The 20,867-nt window shown below is 36.6% G+C and overlaps 1 long non-coding RNA gene across 1 annotated transcript in view; it reads right to left on the reverse strand.

Moving 5' to 3' along the window:
• Positions 1 to 14,327, reverse strand: part of LOC311430659 — a 63,225-nt gene extending 48,898 nt beyond the window's left edge. Inside the window, exon 1 of the long non-coding RNA XR_014688927.1 lies at positions 14,186 to 14,327. This is a non-coding gene — a long non-coding RNA (uncharacterized lncRNA). The remainder of the gene's footprint in view (positions 1 to 14,185) is intronic.
• Between the last annotated feature and the right edge of the window lie 6,540 nt (positions 14,328 to 20,867).

Raw genomic sequence — 20,867 nt, forward strand, 5'->3', positions numbered from 1 at the left:
CAAACAAAATCAAAGTTAACCTACTTCTCTGGCTATTTCTCTATGAAAGATACACAAACTAATTTAACTATATTTAATAAATAGGAAAAATTCAGATCTGATGAATGGAGCAACACTGAAGACTTGATTCATACACACACACCTTCACTCTCTCTCTTTCCATCTGCAGCTACTGTGTCTCTGTCCTTTTTACAGTTAGACTTCTTCTAGTTATGTCTAATGTTTGTTGCAACACCTTTTTGAAGAGGCCTTTCATACTAGATGATCCTCCTATGTCTGTTTGTTTTCGCCTGCACTGCAGAATTTTTTCCTGTCAGAATATACTCGTTTCTCAGAGACAGAGTAGTTTATCCCTATCTCCATGAGTCTCTGCATTGCCCACCCACATCCAGAACACATAATCTGGCATCTGCCTGGCAGCACCATCTTAAACAAAACATTCAGGAAATAGTACATATACCCTGGACTAAGAAGAAATAGATTTAACGTTTCTTCTCTCACTTAGTTCACACCCTCCTTTTATCTTACTTGCTGGACCTGGTCTTATGTTGATGACTGACAGTCCTAGGTTCTGGGATAGATTTTCAATATGAAATAACATGACATTGGAAGATTCCTTGTTTACTTGTTTTCTATCCACTTTAGTAATTTATATAACCGATTTTAAAAGTCTGGGAGATGATAGTGTGATTGAGTGGATTTCCAGAGTAAAATAGTTTGAGAGATGAAGACACTGGGCTGTGTGCATCATTGTTGAATGAAATGACATCAACTGTCATTGAAAATCAGCTGTTTAAAAAAAAAGAGTTTAAATTTTTTTTTTTCTATTGAATTTTATCACTTCACTGCAACTGAAACATAAATGAAATTATACTCAGGAATGTTTGACTTCAGGATTTTTGGAGGTTGTAAATGAAGGTGGTTGTTTATTTCAAACATCACTTTGGAATATTTTAAGATATTTATTTATTATTTTTTTTAATTCAGAATATTTAAATAATATATGGACACTTTCCCAAATATCACAGATACCTGCATGCCTCTGATTAGGACTGATTTTTGCCAACTGCTAATACACTTACTATGATATCATATTACCACACAGAAGGAAAAAAAAAAAAAAAAAAAAGAGGAAAAAAGGATTGTCTACAGGAAGTCAAATGTAATACCTAATTAAGACCATATGGAACATATTGTGGAAACAAATTTGGTAAAATACAGGATTTTGTCAAAGCAGAAATATTTTGCAGGCATGCATCTATTCCAACAAAGTTTTAATGAGAAAACTCTAGGTTTGCAACACATCCAGAAAGTGAAGAAGTGATGCTTGCTATTCCAGTATGCTTTCCCAGTATCTCTGCATGTAAACTGACTTCTACCCATGAACACATAGAATGTGACTGACACAAGTATTTGAATATTTTCATATGGATGGACTAGTTGTCTTATGCTGCACATCATAAGAAAAACAATTATTTCAGAGGAATTCAATTAGTTTTAGAAATATTTGCATTGCATCAGTATTTAGATTTCAATTATACCTAAGCATGTTCTTTTGTTTTAAGCACAAAAATATTTTTCCCACTTTAGTTTCAATATGTGTCCCCAGATAGCCTGGCACCTTCCATAATTATTCAGTTAATGACAGTTAATGACAGTTAAATGGATATATTTGTATAATCTGAAGTTGAAAGGCTTTTTTTTTTTTTTTTTTTTAATCTTCTTTTAAATTCAATTGTTGTTTTCAGTTTTAATTTAAGCCACATTAGAGGGTATTTTTAAATTATGCTGGAGGAAGAAGCTTATTACAAAACTGGTGCCCTCATGGAAAGCTATGTTTTTATACCTCAAGCAGCTGAACAGTTTGGAATACTTTTACTGCTTTAACTTTCCTGGAAATACTGGAGATTCTGGGTATTAAGTTCAGTTTCTGTTACATTCCATTCCTTTCACTGTAGACAAGTAATTAATTTTCTCCTTGCAGTCTACCCCACTGAAAACATCTAAAAGTAACTTTCACTTCTTGTCTAGTTGTCTTGGAAACTACCACAGGAGAGAACTGGCTCTAATTTTCAACATCTATTTTGCTATGCAGAATTTTCTATTTTAGATAGTTTAGATATCAAGTGATTATTGAACACATAAAAGAATATAAAGTACATACTGACAGGCCAAAAAAGAGTTTATCTAAGGTTCTTTTGCAAGTTTGCTAATGAAAAGAACCTCAACTCCAAAGGAAGAAATAAAGAATCAAAAGAAAATTTGGTTATGTTAAGTTAAAAAGTGAGTACAATAGTTATATGAATGGGTATGAATTGGAATGTCTGATTTTGATATTTTACGGAGATTTAATTAGTAATGCTAATTAGTTAAATTAAATGAGATTCTCAAGATCAAAATGAGGAAGCTTCATAATCAAATTTTCATTAAAATGTAAGCTTCTGAAAAGTTACAGTCTGGTGTTTCTGTTTAGCATATGTTTGTTCCAATTTAAAAAGCACAAATGTTTGCTTTTGTAAACAAAAATTAAAATATGGTCAAAATTCAAATCAACTAAACTGTTCATTCCCATGTTCTTTGATTACCAAGTGAGGTAGCACAAATTGTAAAATGATGCACAATTTAGCATTTTGCTATCTATTCTAGTGTCTCTGTCTCTTGCCTGTCAGCAAATTTGGCAAGTTTACTAGCACGAAGGATAAATTAGCTACAATGTGTTTTTTTTTTCACTTAATTATGCTACAGTTAAAAGTAATTGGTGACTGATATCACTAAAATTAATCTTTTTTTCTTTTTTTTTCCTTTTTTTTTCTTTTTTTTTTCAGAAAAGATTGCAAGAAAAAAAAAAAAAACATTTTTGATCTTTTTAAAGGTTGGGTTACTGAAATGAGAAAAGAAAATGAAAGTTGGAGATGAAGCTGAATGACACCAGTAAATATGTCTGCATTCTTTGACCAGTCTGAATATTTTAAATATTCTGCAAAGCAAAATAGATAAATACAGGAAAGGGTGACAGATGTATATTATGATTACTCTATGAAAAGACAGGAATAGATCTTAAATACCATTATTTTTCCTGACAGTAGAGGTTTTCAAACTTTATCACAGTGACTTAGCTCTTTTTTAATCTTCTTTAAAGAGAGCTTCTGCTCTTTTTATAAACTACAGAATTTCACACCTCTTAAAATCCATTGTGAATTTGGGCAATGCACAGATATTCTTTTGGAGAGCATACAAAGAAATCTACAAACACCTGCAGAATCACCTTCCTGATGACTGAGGTATGGGTAATCCAGCTCATGACATGAAAGAGTAGAGCATGGAAGTGATAGCTATGAAAGTGCTTCAGACATCTTAAGGTAGAACAAAGAACAAATGAGATCAAAAGCAGCAGTCTCATATTCCAAAAGAAACCACCCAGATGCACAGAAAGTACATGCTAGTACCAAACTAGTACAGTAGAATGCAACATTTGAAATCTGTTATTTAACAAAATACATTAGGATATTCAGGATTTAAAATAATAATAATAATAATAATTATTATTATTATTATTAATAATAATAATAATAATAAAATCTGTTTAAATTTATGTTAAATACTTGAATTTTCTTATAAAAGTAAAAGACACATAATGTCAAAAACCATTTCCCTTTGTAGTTTTTAATCAGGACAATCTAATGTTAAACTGTTTTTACATGTATTGTCCTACATATTTACACTGTGCTAACATGAGCAGATGCATAAAAAAGTGACAGTTATTGAAAAAGAGTAGGAATCAAGCACATTCCAAGTCTGGAGCATAAGTGAGTTGTGACCTGACAATACAGATATTTAGCTTTAAGAGAACTTTATTTTTTTTTCTTTATAAGAGCAAGAAGTAGAAAAAATTTGAAAAATTGTAAACCCTCTGGTGAACAAGAAACAGTTTTTTTAAGTTTCTTACATATTTTTCTATAGTTTATCTGGAAATTCACTGACCATGAAAGAAAGATACTCAGTAGCCTTACACAGTACCATTTAATACATCAACAACACATTTTGCAGTATTCCTATCTTAGTTTTAGTGCATTTTGAATCTTAAAATGTTTATTATTTCCATTTGTGTCATTACTCTTGTAAGGAAACTAATTCAAAGTTTGGCCATTTCTGGGGCACAAATAACTATGGAATAATATAGGCAATCATATTCTGCCTACTTAAACTTTCACACTGGCTTTCAGCCATTAGTTTTTTGTAACCAGGTTACTCTCAGGCTGTGGGGTGTGCCTGCTGCTTCGTGAGACACAGTTGACAGCATAGACTTTAAGAGAGAAGACTTTAAGCTTCTAGGGGAGCTAGTTAGCTGTGTCCCCCAGAAATCTACTCTAGAGATTTTAGGGATCCGTAAGAGCTTGTTGCTTTTCAAGAACCACCTTTTAAAAGCTCAGGAGCAGGCTGAGCACACTGTGCTGCAAGTCAAGCAAGTGAGGTGGAAGACTGGCCTGCCTGAACAGGGAATTCCACCTGGAATGAAGGCAGAAAAAGAAAATATGTGACCTCTGGAAGCAAGGTCTGATTTCACAAGGAGAGTGCAGAGCTGCAGTTTGCATCTGCAGGGAGAAAATGAGAAAAGCCAAAGTCCTAGCAGAATTGACACTGTAGCATCAGACAACAGAATAAATAAAATAAATGTTTTTTCATTTACCTCAGTGGAAAGAGGAGGTCAAAGGAAAACATCAGACTGATTATTGGATTAGATGGTCACCTAAAAAGTACAGAGGAGCAAGTGGAAGTTTTTGTTTGTTTGTTTGTTTGTTTGTTTTTTCCCTCAGTGTTTAATAGTAATGACAGATCTTGGACTATCTGGACCTCAGAGTTGGAGGACCATGACTGGGGAACAGTGACTTTCCACCTGTGGTCAACAAAAGTGTAAGGGAACAGTTGCATCAGATCAAAATTAGTAAGTCCCTGGGTCCAGAACAGATACACCTCAGAGTGCTGAAGGAATTAGTGGATGCTATAGCTAGACACCTCTCAGCAATTTACCAAAACTCATGGAAATCTGTGGAGGTCCCTGCTAACTGGAAACTAGCCAACATTATATCCATGTATGAAAAGGGCATGAGAGAAGACAAGAAAACTATAGAACTACTAGTCTAACCTCTGTCCTTGGAAAAGTAACGGAGAAGATTGTCCTGAAGTTCTCCTTGTTGAGCTTCATAAGGTTACTATCCTTCATAAGTAACATATCCTTCATGAGTAACCTTCATGAAGTATCCTTCATGAGTAACCTTCATAAGGTTACTTATGAGCTTCATAAGGTTACATTAGGCCATTTCTCCAGCCTGTGCAGGTCCCCGTGGATGATATCAGATATCAGATACTGATATCAGATACTGATATCAGATACTCCTTGCAGTTTTGTACCATACGCAAACTTGCTGAGGGTGCCCTCTGTCCCATGATCTAGACCATTAATGAAGATGTTTACTTTTTAACCCCAGTGTGGACTTCTGGTGTACACTGCTAATTACAGGCTTCTAATTAGACCACAGATCACCACTCTCTGGGCCTGGCCATTCAGCCAGTTTTCAGTCCACTTCACTCTCTGCTCATCCAGCCCATACTTTATAAGCTTGTTTACAAGGTTATGTGAGACAGTGTTGAAAACCTTATCGAAGTCAAGGTAGACAATATCTACTGCTCTCTCCTTGTCTGTCAAGCCAGTCATCTAATTATAGAGGGTCACAAAGTTGGTCAAACATTATATAAGAATATCTCTTAATAAATTCACCACAATTCTCTTTGAAATTATAATGCTTATTTTAAGTCTCAGAAGCTAAAAAAAGGTAGAATAACAAAGAGAACATACCACTCAAGTTTCAAAGATAATGAAACACAACTGTAATATAGAAAACTGAATATATATATATATATAATTTTTTATCATTAATTACTGAAAATGAGAGAAAATGTTTTACTGAACTCACTAAAGAAAATATGACTACAGCCTGATTCTGATGTACTTAGAGTTTTCAGATTTGTGAGTTATGTAAGTTCATCACTAACCTCAAGCCATTATATGTCAGGTATTCCAAGTATAGGATTTTCTTTTACTGTTTTCTTAATTCCCTCCCAATGATTCACCAATTGGTCTCCAATGTTCAACCACAAACATATTCTTCCTGCTTGATATAAAAGTAAAATAGTTTTTGTGCACTTTCATGTTTACACTTAAAACAATTGACTTTCTTTTCCCAGATACCATTTCAGGTTTGATCAACAGGATTCCTATCTACAGCACTATAAGTTCAAAGCAGAAATTCAGTAATGGAGAAATGAAGTACAGTTGCCCTGGTAAGATTACAGACAATGGGATGGAAATGGAGAAAAGAGGGGTGTAAAACCAAAAACCTTACAGATGTACTTAATGTTTCTGTGCTACACTGTGCTATACTTCTAAAGTATGGCAGGGTATCCATCTGGTAATTAATTGTCGGATTTAACTTGTAGTGGAGAAATATACATGAATATCAGATTTCTGTTATCAGGGAAGATTTGCATATGAAGCAGAGAAAGATAGTTCTGTTTTGTTTACAGTCTATGATTTATCTGTTTAGCTTTATCACATATCATATATATATTTTTGGAAAATGAGCCAGTCCTTGCAACTGCCTGAAATTCACTCTTTCATTCATTAATTTCAATCCTGTGTATTGTATGTTATCGTAATCAATGTTTTTTCAGCGTACTTTATGTTCCCTTCATCATAATCAAATCAGTAAAGTGACAATCCAGACAACTCCTACTTAGGAGAGTGGTTTTAATTTCTCAAAACTTAAGTAATTAGTAGATGTCAATCTGTGAGGCTGCAGGTATTAATACCTATTCTGTATGTTTAATTATTTTTGATATCGTAAGTAGTGATACTATTTTTTTTTCTGTAATTTCCAAACATGTTCTCTACTTGTTTTCATTACTGTACTTTGTAGCTGTTTTATACATAGGGAAGAAGCATGGCTGAAAACAGTTTTACTGAGAACTTGTAAGAAAGCAGGAAAGCCTGTCTCCAGGTCTTAGGCCAAGATCCCAGCAACTGGGCTACCTCCCCTCCATTCTTGTCACTTATATTTATTAAAAAAAAAAAATCTCAAGATTTAGTCTTTCCAATGAATTCATTAGGTTACCTATTTCCAAATGGTGTTATAATAAATAGTTAGTGTTACTATATGTTGGTGTTTCTTTATTTTAGATTATCAAAGCAATAATACTCAAGTAACCTTTAAAGAGATGAAGTGCGCATGGTACAGCCCCCTCCCCCCACCTCCCCAGACACACACACAGCCATTCTCTCCAGGAAAAACTAAATATTCTTTGCTTGAGACATCTAACTCTGCAAAGGTAGAACTAACTCTTTCTACTTTGGAAAGTAAAACCTTTCCAGAGCGGAACATTTCAGTCCCTGAGACAGCTATTTCCAACGTACTTCAGCTCACCTTGTAATTTAGAGTGTTCATTTCATCTCTTCTAACCACCATTGAAACCTTTCATTAAATGTCTGAAGTTTTGAGGTCAACCATATTTTCTTTAATTTGAACAGCAGCATTGCTATTAGTGGTGATCAATAAAGTCAACAACAGTAAAAATGTTTTGGACTATCACAGAATCACAGAATTTCTAGGTTGGAAGAGACCTCAAGATCATCGAGTCCAACCTCTGACCTAACGCTAACAGTCCCCACTAAACCATATCCCTAAGCTCTACATCTAAATGTCTTTTAAAGACTTCCAGGGATGGTGACTCCACCACTTCCCTGGGCAGCCTGTTCCAATGTCTAACAACCCTTTCAGTAAAGAAGTTCTTCCTAACATCCAACCTAAAACTCCCCTGGTGCAACTTAAGCCCATTCCCCCTCATCGTGTCACCAGGCACGTGGGAGAATAGACCAACCCCCACCTCGCTACAGCCTCCTTTAAGGTATCTGTAAAGAGCGGTAAGGTCACCCCTGAGCCTCCTTTTCTCCAGGCTGAACAAGCCCAGCTCCCTCAGCCACTCCTCGTAGGACCTGTTCTCCAGACCCCTCACCAGCTTCGTCGCCCTTCTCTGGACCCGCTCAAGCACCTCGATGTCCTTCTTGTAGCGAGGGGCCCAAAACTGAACACAGTACTTGAGGTGCGGTCTCACCAGAGCCAAGTACAGGGGGACGATCACCTCCCTAGCCCTGCTGGCCACACTGTTTCTTATGCAAGCCAGGATGCTGTTGGCCTTCTTGGCCACCTGAGCACACTGCTGGCTCATATTCAGCCGACTATCAACCATCACTCCCAGGTCCTTCTCTGCCTGGCAGTTTTCCAACCACTCCTCTCCCAGTCTATAGCTCTGCTTGGGGTTATTGTGCCCCAGGTGCAGGACCCGGCACTTGGCCTTGTTGAACTTCATGCAGTTGGCCTCAGCCCATCGGTGCAGCCTATCCAGATCCTCCTGCAGAGCCTTCCTACCTTCAAACAGATCGACACACGCGCATAGCTTGGTGTTGTCTGAAAACTTACTAAGGGTGCAGTCAATGCCCTCGTCCAGATCACTGATGAAGATATTAAAGAGGACCGGCCCCAGCACCGAGCCCTGGGGAACACCACTGGTGACTGTCCTCCAGCTGGACTTGACTCCATTTACCATGACTCTTTGGGCCCGGCTATCCAGCCAGTTTCTAACCCAACGAAGCGTGCGCCAGTACAAGTCAAGAGCAGCCAGTTTCTTGAGGAGAATAAACTTTCCCAACTACTTTCTCAACTCTCTTTATTTAATATCACTTTCCATTGGCGAAGTCTTTTAAAGAGCTTTATAAAGAGTTTTTTAAACATCTTATAGCAGACATCTGTTTCTGTTTATCTGCAAATAATGAAAACCTCCTTCAGCCACAACCAACAAAGTGTTCTAGGGATTTTGTATTTTGACCAATTAAGTCACCTCAAATGTCTTGCTTTACCTTCTGCAAGTACTTCAGGTATTCCCACCAGATATTTTGAGAGATAATTGCTATAAAGAATGTCTGCAGGAAAATTCCAAACTAGATAGGTAGCAGCTGAAGGGAGGATAAAATCAACTCTAAATGCTACTGAAAAGTTCAGCAATAAGGGCTGGAGGCAACAAAATGGAAAATTCTCTACTAACAAGCTAAGTCCTTCATATGAAGAGGGGATATATAAAAGACACAAACCCAAGGCATAAGCAACTGTTTTGTTTATTTGTTGTTGTTTTTTTTTGTTTTGTTTTGTTTTGTTTTGTTTTGTTTTGTTTTTCATTTCATCTCCTTCACATGGAACACATGGAAATAATAGTACACTTTCCGTACCTTTTAGAACTAACATACCAGATTTTCTCTTAGGTTGAAACTGGTCAATGCTGCAGTTCATCAGCTTTCATGGGCAGATCTGTAATTAAATTATGTCTGATTTCACTCTATCTGCAAATGTGTTCTTAAGTCATAAAATAAGTTAGTCAAAAGCCAGTCAAATTGTATTATCATATGTTTACCGCAGGCTAAAAGGATACCCACAATCAAATGTTTTGACTTGGTTTATGTGTGATAACGTGCATTATTCACACCGAGTTAATAAAAATAAAATATTAAAGCCCCATTTGTTGGGTCTGGAAACTACTTTAGGTACCTCTACATATTAAGATTCTACAATATCAGCAGAGCCATTTGCTTCTGACACTCTTAACATGTGGCTGGAAAACTATGGAGAGGAAAAAGGGTCTGGGGGTGTTGCTTGACACTCACATGAACATGAGCCAGCAGTGTGCCTAAGTGGTCAAGGCCAACAGCATTCTGTCTTGTATCAAGAATAGTGTAGCTAGCGGGACCAGGGAAGGGATCTTCCCCCTGTACTCAGCTCTGGTGAGGCCGCACCTCGAGTACTGTATTCAGTTTTGAGCCCCTGACTACAAGAAAGACATCAAGGCCATAGCCATTTCCAGAGAAAGGCTATGAAGCTGGAACACAAGTCTTATAAGGAACAGCTGAGGGAACTGGGGTTGTTTAGTCTGGAGAAGAAAAGGCTCAGGGGAGACCTTATTGCTCTCTCCAACTACCTGAAAGGAAGTTGTGGGGAGCTGGGGGTCAGCCACTTCTTGCAGATAAATAGTGATAGGACAAAAGAGGATGGCCTCAAGTTGCATCAGGGAAGGTTTAGGTTGGAAATTAGGAGAAATTTCTTCTCAGAAAGAGTGGTCAGGCATCAGAATGCGTTGCCCAGGGAAGTGGTAGAGTCACTGTCTCTGGGTGTGTTTAAGGACAGGTTGGATGTGGTACTTAGAGACATGGTTTAGTGTGTAATATTGCTGGTAGGGGGACAGCTGGACTTGATAATCTCTGAGGTCTTTTCCAACCTTAATGATTCTATGATACTATGAAGATGCAAAATCTGAAAGAAAAGAATGAAATCCAGAGTCCCATATTGGAAATTTCACATTTGCATACAGTAAGTGGAAAATCAAGTGCTTTAGAATTAGAATTTCATAATTCTCAGGCCACAAAGAGTGGGCAAAGAAGGAATATAAGTTAGCTTCTTTCAACTGGGATCACCAAAAACCCTTGCATTACTTAAATCTACGTTCGTATACAGGAGTGGTAGAGATGTTTTGAGATGTCTGTTTATTCTCAGAAACATCAGGCTCAAAGTTTGTCTTTCAAAAAATAGTTCTTTATTGCTCTCTCTCAGAAATGAGACTGGCCATTCTTGCTCTTTATTTATTTATTTATTTATTTGTTTGTTTATTTATTTATTTATTTAATTTTCCCAAGGCATTTCAACCCAGTGGCTCAAGGCACAGTGTGCTTAGGCAGTGGGAGATATAGAAGCTATTTTTGGGAATGTTTCTAGCACAAGAAAATATTGTTACTTAGAATAGCCACAGCCTTCCCAGGTGAATGCTCCCAACACAAAAACATACAGCCTGGTGGTAAAGCTACTCCTGAAAAAGGAAGAGGTGTAGCCTTAAAATCCCTCAGTTGAAGGAAGTCATTGAATACTCTGTATACCTTATGCAGGTCCTCCAGTCCTCTACAGATACAGCAGTTTTAACAAATAAAACAATATTCTCTGGCTAATGTGGATTATCTAATTAGGCTGAGGCTTTTTACTAGTAATGTTTAAAATAATATGACTATGGCACCACAAAATCTGTGGGTAGGTAAGATACAGGCACCTCACGGTCAGCATTTGGACAGTGAGATGGTGCACCACAAAGCTTGCCACGCCTTACATAGGCATGTAAGGCTGTTCTACTTTCCACCAAACAGTGACCTATTTAAATAATGAGAAAAGAACATTAGTGTTATTCAGTATTTAAAGCGTTAATCTTAAAAGATATCACAAAGACCTTTCATTAATTTATGAGTCACCACACAGCACTGCCCACTTTATAACTGGTTTGCAAGCATCTTGTTCAAGAAACACAAGCAGCTCCTCCTGTTTTAAATGTCAGTCAAGCAATGTTAACATATGGTCTTTCATAGATAAATCTTCCAACATTATCATGGACACTAGAAATTATTGTTATAGAGATAACTCCCCTTCAGTTTTTATACTCAATTCAAATCTCTTCCACAGCATATTCATCTATCCCAGTTTCTGGCATTAGTTTGATTACATGAATAGCAATTACATAGAACTGTACCAGTTTTTCAGCATGACTAATTTTCTCAAGCAGGCAGAGAGAGACAGCCACACCAACAACACACCCACCATCATTTTGCATAATGTGTACTTTATACTTGCCAATCTGTTCACATATAGGGATTTTTACTTTTTTTCATCTGTTGTAACCAAGAGCTTTAAAAAGAGAACATTTAAAGAGATAACATAAAAAGTCTGACATAAAGAAAAAGCTGGACAAAATTTAATTCAGCAAACGGTAAGCCCAACTTCCATTATTTCAGAGCTATTGAAACATTAATCAGAAAGGGTGTAGACACTTTACACATTTGTGCATTTCCTGACTATATCTATTTTAAGATATACTGAACCATGTACCATGAGTAAACTAGAGATAGCCTGGAATTTTCACAGGTAATTTTATAATATATCCCACTCCATGAATGCATGAATTTGTTAAGATTTTTTTGTTGGGTGAATTAACACCTGGACTTCATCAAAATCATCAGTACACATTGCCTGTCTTGTTCTTACAATTCAGCACCAAGCCATAGAAATTATATTCACCAGTTATACGCATCCTCCATTGGAGCAGAAGCTGTGCTGGAACCTGGAGAGATCCACAGAAGAGAAGTGTTGCTTTGTACAACATGCCAAGGAAAAGGTCAGCATCATTCCAGGTACTTATGATCCCTAAAGGACAGTGATTCCGTGGGACTGCAAAGAGCAGGCAGAGAGTCACAAATGGTTTCTGAAGATCACAGAACTTCTTTGAACTTTCCTCTTTAGCTCTGACTACTTTTATTTCCTCATTAATGGACAGGATCAGAGGGAACCTGGTCAGTATTATAATTAAGTGTATATGAAGTTTAGCTAAGTTTAATTTGGACAGCATTTACTCTACTTCTCATTGCTTGTCCTGGAGTACTAGGAAGATAAATTTACCCACTCATCTTATTTATCATATTCCTGTTGTACCCTTTGCTTCACAGTCAGTAAATTAAATTACAGAAAGAAAAAATCTTTTTGAATTTATCTCAAGCTCAGAAATTTGACATTTATTTAAAGCATTTCCTTTCTTCAGCCAGCCAGCCAGCATTGTTCATAAGAAAACAGTGAAAAAGAGTAAATTATATATTTATATGTATGTATACACTCTGCTGTCCTCTACCTCTGAAACTCTACCAGAGTTGCTGGTCTGTGATCTGATTCCTAGAGAGGAGGGAGAAAGCTGTGCCAAACATGTGAGTGTGTGTCGTTATAATTCAGACCCAAGGCAGATACACTTGCAGCAGTACACTGCTGCCACAAATCTGTGCTTCAGCCAGGTGAGGTCAGGTGTCATTTATTGCCCATTCTCCACTGATGGCAGCTGAGGTTACCTTTCTGGATGTGCAGATTGCATGCGACTTGAAAAATGTAGGAGACATATTCATATTGTTTGAAAGTCAGAACTGGAAACTTACTGAAAGAGGTGACTGAGGTCTCTCTATTTAAGTGCCTATTCCCTTCTGAGCTTTTGTGCTGAACAGAGATAACCATCTGTGCTCAATTGCTACTTATGGTTTTGTAACATCAGCATCTGCTGATAAAGAAAATATGGGAGTCTGTGCCCACAATAACTGAAGCTTCATTTACCACATCAAAACTCACTTCCTAATTGTTCAGTTTTATTTTAGTTGAAGTACAGGTGTTGTCACTCCTTCTGGCATCTGAAATTATTTAGAGTAAGATTCACCCATAGAATTTGGTGTTGGCTTTTTTCTTTTTTTATATGATTAATAATAATAATAATAATAATAATAATAATAATAGATTTTTATACATGGATAAAAAGTAAAAGTAAAAATAAAATGTTCTTTATGTTTCTCAAATAAATTAAAAGAAAAATGTGCTTTCTAAGGGTTGTTTTTCTGTGTAACCAAATGCTCTCAATCTAAAATTATAGTTTTAGATTAAGGGGAAATAAAAGTGAAACCTCCTCAAAGATCATAGAACATATGTCTCTTTTGTGCCAGCTGTAAAAGATTAGCCAAGAATGTCTGCCTGTCTGCTACTGACAATTCTCAACAAATTTTCATGTTGCAGCACATGAAATATTAAATCATAAAAAATCAGTCTTACAATTAGCACAAAGCCACAGACCAGCAGCAAGCACAGTGTGTACCCATACCATTTTTATATGACATATCAATTTGGTGTGGAGTGTTGTATTTCAGATTGTAAAATCCCTGTTAGTTTTGAAGACAACAGTGTGAAAGCTGTGGATGACTTAACATAGGAAGCTGGTATATATTGTTAGTGCCTGAAGTGGGAACTTCTCTATCTCACATCAAGGGAACTTCTGTGCCACTGGAACTGCAGAGTATTTGCGTGGCTGTGGAGAGTGAGGCTGGTGGGCTTGCAAGCTGTAGCTCATATCTAGCTATGACAGACTGGAGATGGTTACATATAGAGCAGTTCAGTTGTCTATTGTGCTTACAGGAGCCACAGTAATTGAAATACTACATGAAAAGATCTAAATGGGCTTCTATAAGACTTACCTTGAGCTCCACCTGGTAGGCAACCATCTGCATTTCTTCAGGGTTGAAGTAGTCATCAAACTGTTTTATCTACAGTTGTGCAACATTACCTGGCTGTCTACAAGCAGCTGTACCCAAGCAGGAAGCATACAAAAGTATCTCCAGCCTCTGCACACACAGCACAACTAATCTGAAACTGAGTAAATCTTTAACAGGTAATTGGGTTTATGTAACAAACATTCTAAAAGGAATTACAGATAGATTTTACATAAATAAGAAGCTGAATTTCAAGAAGGAGCTGGAGTTATGACCGAAGACTGTCTCTACAGCAGAGAGGCTTCATTTCTGTTTGACAAAACAAAAAAAAAATAAATAAGAATTGAATTACTTTGTGCATAGACACACAGCTTGAGTAAAAAGACTAGAAACCAGTCCCTCTCTGATAAATTAAGTGCAGGCAGTGTTCTGGGATGTCTGAGTTTTCAAGGTCAGTTGCTGGAGTTGTGAGGTAGGGACCCCTTCTGAGTGCTTCAGGAAGTACCAGGTTACTTTTGCCATAGCAAGTAAGCCTTTGTGATGGTTTTGTTCACTTTGGATGTGGACCTTTCCACGAAAGCTGGGAGTCTAAACTGATTCATATTACAATGTTCAGCAGCCTAGAGGGTCTGAAACCTGCCCTTCTTCAAGACATACTGGATCTGAACCATATGCAAAAACCTTTCCTTGCAAGATGATAAGAAGTATTACGAAACCATTAGAAATTAAATGTTGGTTTTACTGTTGCTGGAAACAGGGAGATTGTTTCTTCTCTACATTAAGCAAAAAATTGTTTATGTTTGCATCCTCTGCTTAATACATATCTATATTTGCTAAGTTGTATGAAATCAACAACACCTGTATACTTTTGTTTAACCAAAATACCAAAATGTTCTGTGCTGTTAAAGTGGTAAGTTTGTATTGCAGGCATTATGCAAGTTTGTTCAAGATAAACTTATCACTGATACAATAATTGTTAAAGTTAAAAAATGACAATTTTGAAAATAATCATTGAATGTGACCTGTAATCAGTTTCAGTTTCTGTAACTTAATCCCCCAATAAATTGTTTGGCTTTGAGCATCAATTCAATGACCTAGAAAGGTTCAGAGGTGACACTTGCCAATACTGACTTATGCACAAACACAGACCTAATTCTGACCATCTGGAAATTTTACATTTTAATTTTATGTGTGTTATTACTCTGTATGTGCCTCCAAAATAATTACAGTGTTATGGTATAAACAAATATTTACACTAGACAAAATAAGAAAGAAATGCCAATCAACTCACCTGAAGAAGCAGGAATAAACCTACTTAATTATATGTAACAGTTGTTAAGCAACAAGTCAGGTCAGAGTGTAAGCTTAATTTAATTTTCTTTGATATATATATAACACTACAATGAATGAAATATGTGTATATATATTTGTTTTGTTTTTTTTTTTTTTTGGGGGGGGGTTTCCTTTTCTAGAGAAGAGGGGAGGGGAGGGGAGAACCTTCAAATATCACCTAGTCCAACTGCCTGACCACTTTAAAGCTAACCAAAAGTTAAAGCGTATTATTGAGGGCATTGTCCAAATGCTGCTTGAATATTGACAGGCATCAGGCATCAACAACCTCTCTAGCCTGTTCCAGTGTTTGACCACTCTTGCACAATGATTTGCTTTCTAGTGCAGTCTGAACGTCCCCTGATGCAGCTTTGTGATGTATCCATGTGTCCTGTCATTGATTACTAGGGAGAAGAGATCAGCACCTTCCTTTCTCTTCCCCCTCCTCAGGAAGAGAAGGCCACCTCTAAGCCTTCTCTTCTCCAGAGTAGACAACCAAAGTGTTCTCAACCTCTTCTCATAGGACAGGCCTTCCATCTCTTTTCCCAGTTTTGTTGCCCTTCTCTGGATGTTTTCATGGACCTTACTATCTTTTCATATTGTGAAAGCAAGAACTGTACACAATATTCAAGGTGAGGTCACAGCAATGCTAAATATAATGGGAGAATTATCTCTTTTGACCAGCTGGTTATACTGTGATTAATGAATCCCAAAATGTAGTTTGTCCTCTTGGCTGCAAATATATAGGCACTTTGCAAAAAGAATGCAAATATGTAGGCACTTTGAGATTTCTGTCTAAGAACGAGTTCAAAGAGAAGATATGAAGTGAAAGAGCTGAAAAGATTAGGTAATTGTAGCAGACTTTTCACCTCCAGATCTTTGTTTCACATTACAAAAAAAAAAAAAGTTATTGCAATCTGAAGACTGAAATAAATTTGGTTTAAATTTGCTTTTCTTAGTCCACTTGTTCCAAGTGAACATTTGTCCACATCACACTTATTCTGAACACAGAGGATCAAACTGGCTTTGTTCCTGGACTGCCTTTTTATTGCAAGGAAATGTTTCCTCTAGGACAGGATGTGCTTTACATCTATGAATAGAACTCTTCTTTTGAGAGTAATCATTAAATATGATCTCACCAAAAAATGGAAACAGAGGACTGAAGGATTAAAATGAAAGTTCAAAAAGAACAAGACTCCATGTAACTCAGTAACTCAAGATAAATATAAGACTTATAGACAAGGATCTACATGGTTTCAGGAGCATCTATATAAATGGTAGGATTTGGTTAGCTAACAACGAGGACAAAGAAGATCATAGAAACCTCAAGGAGTTTCTGCTATTAAAAATGCCACAGAAGATGGACCTGTCCATGCAATGATACATACAGAACTGCATAAATAATTAGAAACTCTATTACAGTGTTTTCCACCTCCTCAATACCTCCAGCTTGGTTTTCACTGGAAGCTGGCAACATTTTAACTTGATACAACACTCCCACCCCCACCCCCACCCCACACATTTAAGGTCAGTAAAAAGCTGACCAAAAAAAAAATATATATATATAAATAAAATGTGTAATTGCTGATTATGTATGGACAGCCAGTCAGAAGAATGTATTTTACTGATTTCATTCATTAAAAGAACAGGTGGAAACCATGTGCAAGACTGAACTGTTTGGTTTGGTTTAGATGTAGAGCTTAGGGATATGGTTTAGTGGGGACTGTGTTAGGTCAGAGGTTGGACTCGATGATCTTGAGGTCTCTTCCAACCTAGTAAATCTGTGATTCTGTGATTCTGTGAGTATTCTCTTTTTTAAACCTATATTTTCTAACACAAGTTTTATGTTGTAACTTCATGCATCACCTTAAGTGCCAGTGAGGTTTGGTGTTCTGAAAAGATGACTGTGTCCAGACACAAAAGTTATGTATCTAGCTGTAGCATATAGTGGTGTTAAAGGAACACTTTTAAATTACAGTAAGTGGAGGCATAAGCAATGAAATGCAGGAGTTTAAATGTTTGTGAAAGGGTCCTGTCACACAAATAGGAATTTGAATATAAATTAACCAAACAAAAAGTTGTCAGGGTCAGATGCTTCTCACTGACACCAGAAGATCATTGATGAACAGTAGTAGGTGTGTCTGCCATATACAGGACCAAAATACATAGTATATTCAAAATGTAGTACAAGAATCTTTTTATATATGCTTATTTACAAGATCACAACAATAAGGGTTTACTTCCCCCTCTCCACCCCCCCCCCACAGACACACTTTGTTGCATGATGAATTATTCCTAGATCATATATATTTGACAAGCATTTTCACAATATATTTGTTTTCTAGCTTACATCAAATGATCTTATCTCTTGTGTTAAGCAAGTGTTTTCAAGTATCTTAAATTGGGCCTGTGGTGAAAGCATTCTAGTTTTAAAATTTCAGGGTATACATATTATTATACCCACACTGGACTGGCCTTTGTCAGAACTTTATTCTGAGACTGTGACCTTATAGAATCATAGAATATCCCGAGTTGGAAGGGACCCATAAGGGTCATCAAGTCCAACTCATAAATACCTTGCACACTTCTCCCCACTATGCCTTCCCTCTGAAATGCAAATGCAACTCTTGTTCCATCAATGCATAGCTGAGACTGTGATGAGTATATCTGACAGCAACCATAAACAGAACTGTATGTAAGGTCAAATATTTTGCTTTAATTTGTGAAGCAGACAACTGATCAATTTTGACTGACTTGCCAAGAGTTCACAAGATTGAACAGTTATCTAAAGGATTCCAGTGCTACAGCTGGTCAGTTCAGACATATTTGAAGTACTTGCAACTCCCCACCCCCCACCCAGCCACACTTAATCCTAGGTATGTTGAGGAAAGATGAAAAAAAGAGAAAGAAATTATTTGTCTGAAGGGAAAGGGGGAAAGGGGAAAGGGGAAAGGGGAAAGGGGAAAGGGGAAAGGGGAAAGGGGAAAGGGGAAAGGGGAAAGGGGAAAGGGGAAAGGGGAAAGGGGAAAGGGGAAAGGGGAAAGGGAAGGGGAAGGGGACGGGAACAGGGACGGGGAAGGGCAAGGGGAAGGGCAGGGAAGGGCAGGGAAGGGCAGGGAAGGGCAGGGAAGGGCAGGGCAGGGAAGGGAAGGGAAGGGAAGGGAAGGGAAGGGAAGGGAAGGGAAGGGAAGGGAAGGGAAGGGAAGGGAAGGGAAGGGAAGGGAAGGGAAGGGAAGGGAAGGGAAGGGAAGGGAAGGGAAGGGAAGGGAAGGGAAGGGAATAAATCTCAAAATACCATCTGCAGTTGTTCTCAGATAAAATTTTCTTTTTCACTTGGGAAAATGGAGAAAAATAAATATGCTGAATTGATGTTGAGGATTGCTAACTATTTAAATTTTGGATCTTAATTTCTAAGAATAGGAACTGTGATCACTATTTCAGCTCAATAGAAATGTTGCTTTGCTTTCAACTTACATGTTATGTTAGGACAAACAGACCCTACTAAGAACTGTTAACAATCAGACCAACTATATAGCATGTATTGTTGTCATGTGATTTTTTAAAGTAAAATTACCATGTAGTAAGTTTCCTTCATGGTAATCGCAAAAGCTCCTGTTTATTTTATTATTGTTATTATATTTTATATGAATACAGGGCTTAGTTTTGTTCCTAGAAACTCTGAGTTCTGACTAGGAAAAAAAATATGAATAATTCTTTATAAATTACTGTTATTTTAGTTACTATAAAGCAAAATACATTAAAACTATCTTTGTCCATATGGTCATTTGGTAATTTATCTTAATTTCACCTATTCACTAAATTGTAAAAAAGTATTTCTCAATTTTTATAATACTTGTCTGTTCACAAACTGATCAGCTCAAATATTTGGCACTTGATTTTGCATAACAATTATTTAATAATTTATTGATTTTGCATAATAATTCATTTACACCATTCAATACACCATTACTTGTATTATTAAATTTACATTTGTAATGTTTTAAATAGGAACTTGCTGAATAACACAATTAGCATAATCATTTATATTTGCAATACTTTAACTTGAGACTCAACTAAAACTTGCACACCAGAGTAAACCAGACTAAAATTTATGGGTAAAAAGGATTCTTTACAACTCCTTTTATTCATTAAGAAAAAAAAAGAAAAAAAAAAAAAAAAAGCATGCTTTTGACAAACATAACCTAAATGGGAGAACTTTGAATCAAGTTTGTCTTTTAACTTACTACTGCAGCTAGGGGAGGGAAGACAACCTTGGGATTGTTGGGGTTTCTTTTCTCTGGGAAATAATTAATTAATTAAATAAATAATAATAAAAAGCCAAAACCATTATTTTCTACTTCACTGTAATATTCTATTTAAGTGTTTAGTTTTTGTTCGATGAAAACACAAAACAGTACTGAAGGTGATTTGCCAAAGTGGCAGATTTTGTTCTAAAAGTTTGATTAAAATTATTTTAGCCATCAGTAGTAGTACAAATATGTCTAAGATAAAAGAATGCATGAAGTTACTGTATTGCTGTACTAATATCTTGCTACACTAGATAATAGAAGATGCATGTTTTAGATATTTTATCAGAAAGGTTTAGATTGGGGTGATCAAATAGTTTAACTCAAAGTGTAACAGCTTCAAACACATTTCAGCAGAGGCAGATCTGAGAATTAAGAATGTGTTTACTACATATAATTAAGCAGGTCTTGAGCTTTTTTTATAGTACTTGGCCTAGTTTTCCCCATCTTCTTAATTTCCTCAGAAGTATGGCATGCCCACAAAATATTCTTGTTAAACATTGATACATATCGTCTACAACCACAATATACAGTATACTTTCAAATGAAAATGATGAAAGCAAAATTGTACTTCTCTCTATAATTTGCCTTGGGACACACTTACAGGATTCTGGAATTCAAACTTTATCAGAAAACATTTCAGTGAAGCAGAGAAACAAGCATTAGTATTAACGGTAGCATTTTTGTGTATTGCTATATCACCTCTGCTGATTTCACCAACAAACATAGGCCCACATAAAGAACTGTATAAAAGAAGCACACAGGTGTATCAACATTATGATACTAGGTGCCAATAAGTCTAATAGTTTGACAGACATATAAAAGAGTGAGATCATAAATATCCGGATCCTGAACCATGTTATATGCACAGGAGAAGCACACTGACATGTCCTATAAGAGAAAACTTGGGGCTCTAAGGCTGCCACAGCTCCAAAAAGATGGTTGATGCAGGGCCTTTGGGTATCAAAAGGCCAAGATCCCTTTAGGGAGCTTGCAGTTACCCTGGTTCTTCAATCAATCTGAATTTGGTG

The sequence above is a fragment of the Aythya ferina genome (assembly GCF_964211825.1).
Source record: "Aythya ferina genome assembly, chromosome: 1".
Lineage (NCBI taxonomy): Eukaryota > Metazoa > Chordata > Aves > Anseriformes > Anatidae > Aythya > Aythya ferina.